The following is an 8,433-nucleotide window of genomic DNA, read 5'->3' as shown; positions in this document are numbered from 1 at the left end:
ATCTCAAGGCCAGTGTAATTTTCACAATGTTTTTGAGGTCACCCAGGTAGGTGGTGGTGGGGAAGGTCCGTAGAAATGCTGATGCCCTTGAGTCTAGGGGAAGGGGGTTTGGCAATAACACGCTCACTTTAATTAACTCAGGAGGGTGTGGCAGGGGAAAGAGGATGGATAAAGATGGGATATCAGGAAGAAACCCGGTACAGAAGGACAGAGACAGGCTGGACCTAGTGAGGCAGGAAGAGAGTAGGGAAATTTAGGGAGTGAGGCAAATCTCATGAAAGACTCAAAATTGGTTATGCAAATTATCTACTTTTTAAAATTTTGTCTATAGCTAGCAACATCTGCATGTTTTCAACTTTTCAGTTTTTCCTCAGGATGTCCTATATATTTTTACAAGGTGTTTTGCCTTTATTTTAAACCAATTTTGATATTTTATAACACTTACATGATGGAAAACTTAAATTTTAAAAGTATTGTTCTATTGAAATTTTCAGTCTTTAGTATTTTCTGTTTACTTTTAACCCAAAGAGCCCTTCAATCATTAATGAAATACTTATTAAATTAGGTGGGAACTGATAGTACAGCAAAGACAACAAACGCTGTCTCTACAGCTCTAAAGCACTGAAAGTCCCAAATGACACTGAGCTGAGAGAAGCAAGGGCCAAATTTGTATTCACGTAAATTGAACGTATGGTTATCAGTACCAAGTGGGTAGCGCTGAATTTTGTGAATGCAGTTTTCAGATAGCAACAGGAGGTTTTTCTCTAAATGGTCTAGATGTCTTAAAAGGAGAGTAAACGAGTATACAGGAGTGTGGTGTTTGTGACCTCGTGGGACACTCCCCACTGAAACATCTTACTCAGGTCCTGGTTTCTAGAAGCAGGTTTTGGGGGTGGGATAATGGAGAAAAAGAATATTTAAAAAAAGCAAGAGTGTTTGTGTACTCCAAATATACTAGCTGTTTTCTGTTCTTGTAGGAAAAACATTTCAAAGATCTGCTCAGGAAAAAGAAGAGCAGATGAATTACAGTAAATATACATGCATTTACCAGGGACTAAGGTCATTTAGTATGCTAGAAAACAAACACTTTTTAACTATTATTTTAAATTTTAGAACTTAGTTAACATCAGTTTCAAATGATATCATTACCTGGGTAACATGAAAAATCTTTTTAACAAGCTATGAAGAAGTATAATCTTTCTTTAAAAAAATATTCTCACAGATAAATGAACTTTGAAATGTCTTGAGGGAATATGGCCTCACTTCCTATGTATAACTACACATAAAAGTATAGATATATAGGCCTATATTATGTTATAATATATAATATATATTATATACTATATATATAAATATAACTTAAAACCTCCAATGATTAGCCCAAGAAAGCAAATTTTCAGATAGTTAGGTAGCTGATTTACCTGTTACCTCTCTGAGAAGTTAGAATTCTCCTGTGTCCTCACTTGGATTATCACTTGGATGCTTCTGTGCCCGCACTATTACAAGTTCCTTAGTGACAAAGACATTGTCTTACACAATTTTGTATCCTGCAGTGATTCAAACAGTGCCTCGTACATAGAAGCCCCTTAATAAATATTTGTAAAATCAGATGTTTTTCCCAAAAGTACTGTTACATTCATTTTAATTTTTACAAGTTCAATCAATAAACAAAAGAAATGTATATTCATGAATACCTGAATAACTTTTCTACCCTCTTAAGCTATCTTTATCATCTTCTGCAAAATTCCTCATTGCAAGAACTCCCCCAGATGTTGCTGAATCACTTCCTGAATAAGGAGCTGTTCAAGTGTCACAGTCAGACTCTAAATTATTTGTGGATAAATGTTGACTTTGTCTTCCCCGAGTTTTACAAGGAACAAATTGGCTATAGAAACTGATTTTGAAACTAGTAACTAAGGATTCGTGGTTTGAAAACACCTTGGAAATGATGCCAATACTTCAAGAAATCTAATATATAATCCTAGAATTGTAACTGACTACAAATCTTTTTGTATCTTAAGCTTTCTATCTTTTAAATACAGATAATACTGACCTCAAAATACTGACCTCAAAAATTTGGTGATAAATAATGAACACAATGCTTAGAGAGTTAATATGACTTCACTCTGTTAGTTTAAAAGTCTCAGTTTTCAACGATGACATTTTTTTCTACCCATGTACTTTTTCATGTCCCTCTTTCACAGTTCACATCTCTCCAATGAACCAAATGAAGAGAAGGATAAAGGGAGACTGTCAGACAGCACCATCATTGAAATAACTTTTTTAATCAGTGTAGTCATGGAGATGTTAGCTAGATTAAGCACTAGCAACCCAGGTAAGTGTGAAATACTCCTATTTCTTAGTTTAACAAATGGGGAAAACGTTATTCTCCTAACATCTGCTGTGATAATTATACTTAGGAATGAGACCTAACTTTCTTGGGAAGATTCCTAGAATAGCCCTATTTGAAACTGAGACCCTAGCTGTGAAGAACTGCCCTGCCTGAAATAAGAGGAGAAATTTGTTGATTGCACTGGAAAGGGAAAGGATGGAGATGGGAGTCAGTGAGATGATAGAAAACTTCCTGTGCCCTGTGAGATAGGACCCATTGTGAAAACCCACACATCCTTGGTAAAGACATTAACCTCACAAAGTGCATGGCAGGTGACGAAATCCAGTGGAAACCAAGTGAAGAGGGTGCTCCTTACCTCCATGCTCACCTGATGCAGGAACACAGGGAGCCTGAGGAAGAAAGTTGCAGGAGATATACAGAAATCTCAAAGCAGGACCTAGAATCTCACAGTCCAAAAAAATGGGCGCTGCCATCAAATTTACCCAAATCTCCCAGGGGCAGGAAGGCCCCAGTGACCTCTGATTTACAGAAATGGTATTTTTAGGATAAAGGTAGCTTATTTTCAAAATTATAAATACTTAAACAAAACAGGAAAAATACAGAATAATATTTTTAAATATTGTTAACTAATGCAGGAGACAAAACTGGGCAAACCAGAGGAGAAATTTGGCTTTTTTTTCTCCTGATTGTAAAACATACAGCCATTTTGGAAAAGTTTTAAAGTACAAGAGAGTATAGCCATGCCTTTTAAAATAATGAAGCAGATTAATCTCTCACCTCCCTGAAATGCAGAGAACATCCCTAGCAGCATCCCCAGTTTGAATAGCATATGCTAAGAGTGAATTAGTGGCAAAAATTGTTGAACTGTGATTATGCCTCTGGAAAAAGAAAATGCAAGGAACAATTTTAGTCTTTATCCATTGAAATATCAGGACTCAATTGCATGGGAAAAAAACTGACTTGAACCAGTTAACCAAAGATGAAAATATATTGGCTCACAGAACCAATCCATGGGACAGGCAAGGACAACTGTAACAAAACCTCTTACTTTCAGGATGCTCTTTCTCCGTCTTCTCTACTTCTCTGGGAGGTTTGGCTTTCTTCTCTCAAACCAATCTCTACATGAGAAACACTGTGGCCAGTAGCCCCTACATCCTCACATCTTTTTTTTTTTTTTTTTTTCAGTAAGAAAAATTTATTATGACCAGCCAGGCCTAGGGACTCCTGTCCAAAAAGCTGATTCCTGAATAGGATTTCTGGGTCCCTTTTATACTGAGGATGTAGGAGCAGGGAGTCAAATGGTGCTTTTATGAAAAAAAGACTTTTCTTTGTTAGTTTCTTAGAGTTTTACGTGTTTGTTTGAGTACCAGGTAGGTTTTGAATTAACATATCCCCCACATTCCAGGTAAGCTTGAATTAACATATCGCCCACTTCCATCTGGGTATAACTTTGAATACACATTTCTGAATAATTAAAGCCTATAGGGCCTATATTACTTAATTGGCTTTCTAGAAACTAAGCACACTTGGATACAGAATTAGATAATTTTGAATTCTTGTACAGGCTATATTATATCCCCCCTTTGAGGCCAAATTTAATTTTATATTTAAGCTTTGGCATCACTATTTCCAGAATTACGAAGTGAACTACTGTCTGTGTTTTTACTGTATTATTTATTAAAGTGTGTACTCTAGTTGTTATTAAGGGGAGGAAGCAGGGAAGTATAATGAGAGCATGGGAGGAGTTTTGGCTGTTTGCTGTTTTGATTGATTACCCCACCTATCAATCCCCTAGTAAGAGCCCAATGATAAAGTCCTCGGGGAATATCTGGGGCTTTTGCTTGCTCTAAGAAGTCTTTGCTCTGGATAGCAGAATCCTGGGGGTGGGAGTCTTAAGCAGCCATCTGGGGGGTTATTGATGTCCACGTAGACTCTCTGCCAGGTTCCAGATCCATCTATTAACTTCCTATCTTACTAGCCTGCTTTATTCCTCCCTCAGAGAGTTTATACCTCTAATCTTAAAGGGGTACTGAAGGGAGATGATCTTTCTTCTGTAGCTACTTCCTGCTGGTTATGGGCTGTAGTCACTACCTGACAAGGAGTAAAAATCCTGTTATTCTATTTCGATTGGAGGAAGATGGATCTGGCATCCAGTATGAAGCTGGATGAAGTTTTCATATGGCTAACAAAATGTTGATTCTGAAAAAAATAAACTTAATTAGAATTTGAGAATATATGGTTCCTCTAAGAGGACACTGGACCACAGAAGTAGAAAAGGTCAGGTGCCTGCAAAGGCGGCATTTTACTAAAGTTGGCGGGAAACTGTATATATATACATAAAGTTATTTTATGCTGTTGGTTAACTTCATAGAGAAATTGCAATAGATAATGTGGTTAGGTATAAATTGCCAATATCAGTTTCTATGGTAGAGAAGAGGCATTCCTTTTTTTCAATTAAGCTACAGGAGATGAAAAGAGGCAAGGTTTTTAAAGGGAAGTCTGGTTTGCCTTTTTCCTAGCAATAGGCATTTGGGCTAGAGTTAAAGGAAACAGTTGGTTTTAACATAGACACTACTTAGCTTTGTTTATTGAAGCGATATCTCAGGCTGTCCAATGACTTGCACTCGTGTGTTTCGTCAGGTGCTTCTGGTGAACTGGCACTCATGGGTGGCTGACTTTATTCAGGCTGGACATTCCTTTAACTTTAATAGCTGTGGGAGTGATCAGAACTACAGAGTAAAGTTTTTATATTTTGGCTTTATTTGAGCAACTCCTGATAAATTTTTTTGACTATTTTTACCAGGCTTTGTCTTTCTAAAACCCATTTGGCTAGGCTGGTTAAGGCATTCCTCCCCAGATGAGTGCCTTGGTGAAGTTCATGAAGGACTTTTCACTGTGCTGCTCCTGGCAGGTAGACTTGAGCATTTCCAGCAAACCACCCATCAGTTTCCAGGGTGAACCCCAAGCTATCCTCCCTGGTTTGTTTACCCTGGGTACACTGTGGAACTTTAAGTACTAGTATATACATCCTGACATCTTAAACAGAGTGGCAAGGGCTTCTCTTACCTCCCCTATTGCCCACTGCAGTTCAAACAATCCCAAGAACAAACACTGAATGACATCCCTTGATTAAATCCCTATGGGATTTAGATAAGATTTTTTTTTTAAAGATTTATTTATTTATTTATTTAATTCCCCTCCCCTCCCGCCGTTGTCTGTTTTCTGTGTCTTTTTGCTGCTTCTTGTTTCTTTGTCCACTTCTGTTGTCGTCAGCGGCACGGGAAGTGTGGGTGGCGCCATTCCTTGGCAAGCTGCTCCCTCCTTCGCGCTGGGTGGCTCTCCTTATGGGTGCGCTCCTTGTGCGTGGGGCTCCCCTACGCGGGGGACACCCCTGTGTAGCAGGGCACTCCTTTCGCGCATCAGCACTGCGCATGGGCCAGCTCCACACGGGTCAAGGAGGCCTGGGGCTTGAACCGTGGACCTCCCATGTGGTAGACGGACGCCCTAACCATTGGGCCAAAGTCCGTTTCCCTAGATAAGATATTACAAGCCCAGTTTCAGTCAAGTGTTCTTAACAGAATCTCCAGTGTAATTATTCTGACCTGAAGGGTGGGTCCTGTGAAACAACAGTAGCTCCCTTATGGACCTCATGCTAGAGTGAGGGTAGACCAATTTTCACCCAAAACAAGTGTGCTATTTCCTGAAGAATGGAATCGTGTTGGAAGGAAAAAAAATTCAATATAGTTCATCCCCTGGCTGCCCTCCACCCCCCCCCCACACACACACACACATACCCTTCTTCCCACACCTACAATTCCAAAGATACACTTGCCTAATATAACTGTGCTAGGAGCCACTACATAGCCATTCATCCCCTTCTCCCAGCTCCAGGATCTCTACATGATATCTATTCATGATCAAGATGATTAAGGCCCTTTCTTTCCTTATAATCTATAAATAAACAATAAAACTCAGAACTTTGATCCATTTTGAGTTAATTTTTTATATGGTGTGGGGTCAGGGTTCACCTTCATTCTTTTGCACATGTATACCAGTTTTCCCAGCACCATTTGGTGAAGAGACTACTCTTTCCCTGCTGGGTGGACTTGGCAACCTTGTCAAAATCAATCGACCAGAGAAATGGATGTGGCTCAAGCGAATGGGCTCCTGCCTACCACATGGGAGGTCCATGGTTCAGTTCCCGGTGCTTCCTAAAGAAGACAGTGATCTGGTGCAATGGGCAGATGCAGCGAGCTGAATGCAGGAAGATGATGCAACAAGAGACACAAGAAGAAAAACATGAGAGACACACCAAACCAGGGAGCAGAGGTTCTCGGTGCCTCCTAAAGAGGCCAAGCAAGACAGCGAGCTGACACAACAAGATGATACAACAAAAGAAGCAAGAGGAAAAACATAACAAAAGATACAACACAGCAGGGAGCAGAGGTGGCTTAAGGGATTAGGTGCCTCCCTCCCACATCAGAGGTCCCAGGTTCTGTTCCAATGCCTCCTAAAGGAAACAAAGAAGACAAACAGACACAGAAAGTACAAACAATGAGGCGGTGGGGAGAGGTAAATAAATTCATAAATCTTTAGGGGGGGAAAATCAATTGGCCATACAAAATTGTGAAGTTTTATTGTGAAAGATAGCATGCTTTTCATGTGCAAGTACCTGTCAGTAACAAACTTTTGTTATTAAAATATTTGTAGCTGTTATGTGGACATTATTCTGTGAAATGAAAAATGTAGTGTGATCTGTAGCTCAACAATTGGAAAAACCAGTTACAGAGAAACATCACCATAAATTTTTCACATTATAAAATGTAAGTATTTCACTTTATTAGAGCAGGTCAATAAAAAGGTAATTTTGTATAATGTGTTGCAAATTCTTAATTTATACTATTGCACTTTTAGTATTTTGTATTAGGGAGGTTTGTCTGTAATTTGAAAAAATATGTAAAGTATTTTAAAATAGTTCTTCAGATTTAGGAAAATGAAAAAAACTGTTACCATTCTTATTTTGTCTTAAGGTCAAACAATATGAGAAATTTATGCTACTTAAACAGAAAAGCCAGCAAGATTTGTCAGCTCCTCAATAAAATAGTGCCTCCATTTCTTAAATGAAGGTGATTTATTTAACTTTTCTACAAAGCCCATTTAAAAACTGTGATCTCCACTAACAAAACATTGATGAATTAATCTTAGGACTGTGACATCAATACAAGCCAGGAAATAGCCTAGGAAAGCACCATCATGTAGGTATAATTTTACTGTAAGCTAGTCTGTCTCCATTTCACACACCCAAAAATAAAATGCTGACTGTCAAATAGTTCTGGTTATTGTGTACTGTAAACTGGAAAGAAATATTAAATGTCTGGCAGTATAATCAGTCAAAACATGGAAATTGTCTGAATTCCTGATTTATTTATTATCTTCTCAGATTGAAACAAAGCATATTGACCTCTGATTATTCAAAATACAATTTTAGACTGATTGCTATGTTCAAATCTCATCAAGTAACTAAAGGGATTGGTTCCACCTGTAAATTAGCATGCTAGGAGGCTGGGGCAAAATCTAAACTTGAGAGAAAATGTTTTGTGTACTGCCTCATTTTTGTTCATTGCAAGCATGGTGGAACCTGACACTCAGAGCTTCCTTCCAACAAAATTGTTCAAGGGATAGGTAGCAGTTTGATATTACTGATAAATTCCAATAAGAAATATTGGATTATGTTTTTAAAATGATCTTTTCCTCTGGGCATATTAGACTATATTGGGTTCATAGGTTTACTTGATTAAGTAATTATGTAAACCTCTTGTGCCAGCAGGGCATGGCAAAGGACAGACTTGAGGGTTCTTAATGTTGGAGTTTTGATGTTGGAGCTTGATGCTGAAGCTGGAGCCCTGGGAAGCAAGGAACCCTGTACCCAGAGAGAAGCAAGACCCTGGAAAGGGAGGAACACAGGAAGCCTGAACCCTCACAGATGTCAGCAGCCATCTTGCTCTAACACGTGAAAATAGATTTTGGTGAGGGAAGTAACTTATGCTTCATGGCCTGGTATCTGTAAGCTCCTACCCCAA

Source organism: Dasypus novemcinctus, chromosome 1, assembly GCF_030445035.2.
Source record: "Dasypus novemcinctus isolate mDasNov1 chromosome 1, mDasNov1.1.hap2, whole genome shotgun sequence".
Taxonomy (NCBI): Eukaryota; Metazoa; Chordata; class Mammalia; order Cingulata; family Dasypodidae; genus Dasypus; species Dasypus novemcinctus.
The sequence above is the reverse complement of the archived record's forward strand: the minus strand, read 5'-3'. Positions refer to the sequence as shown.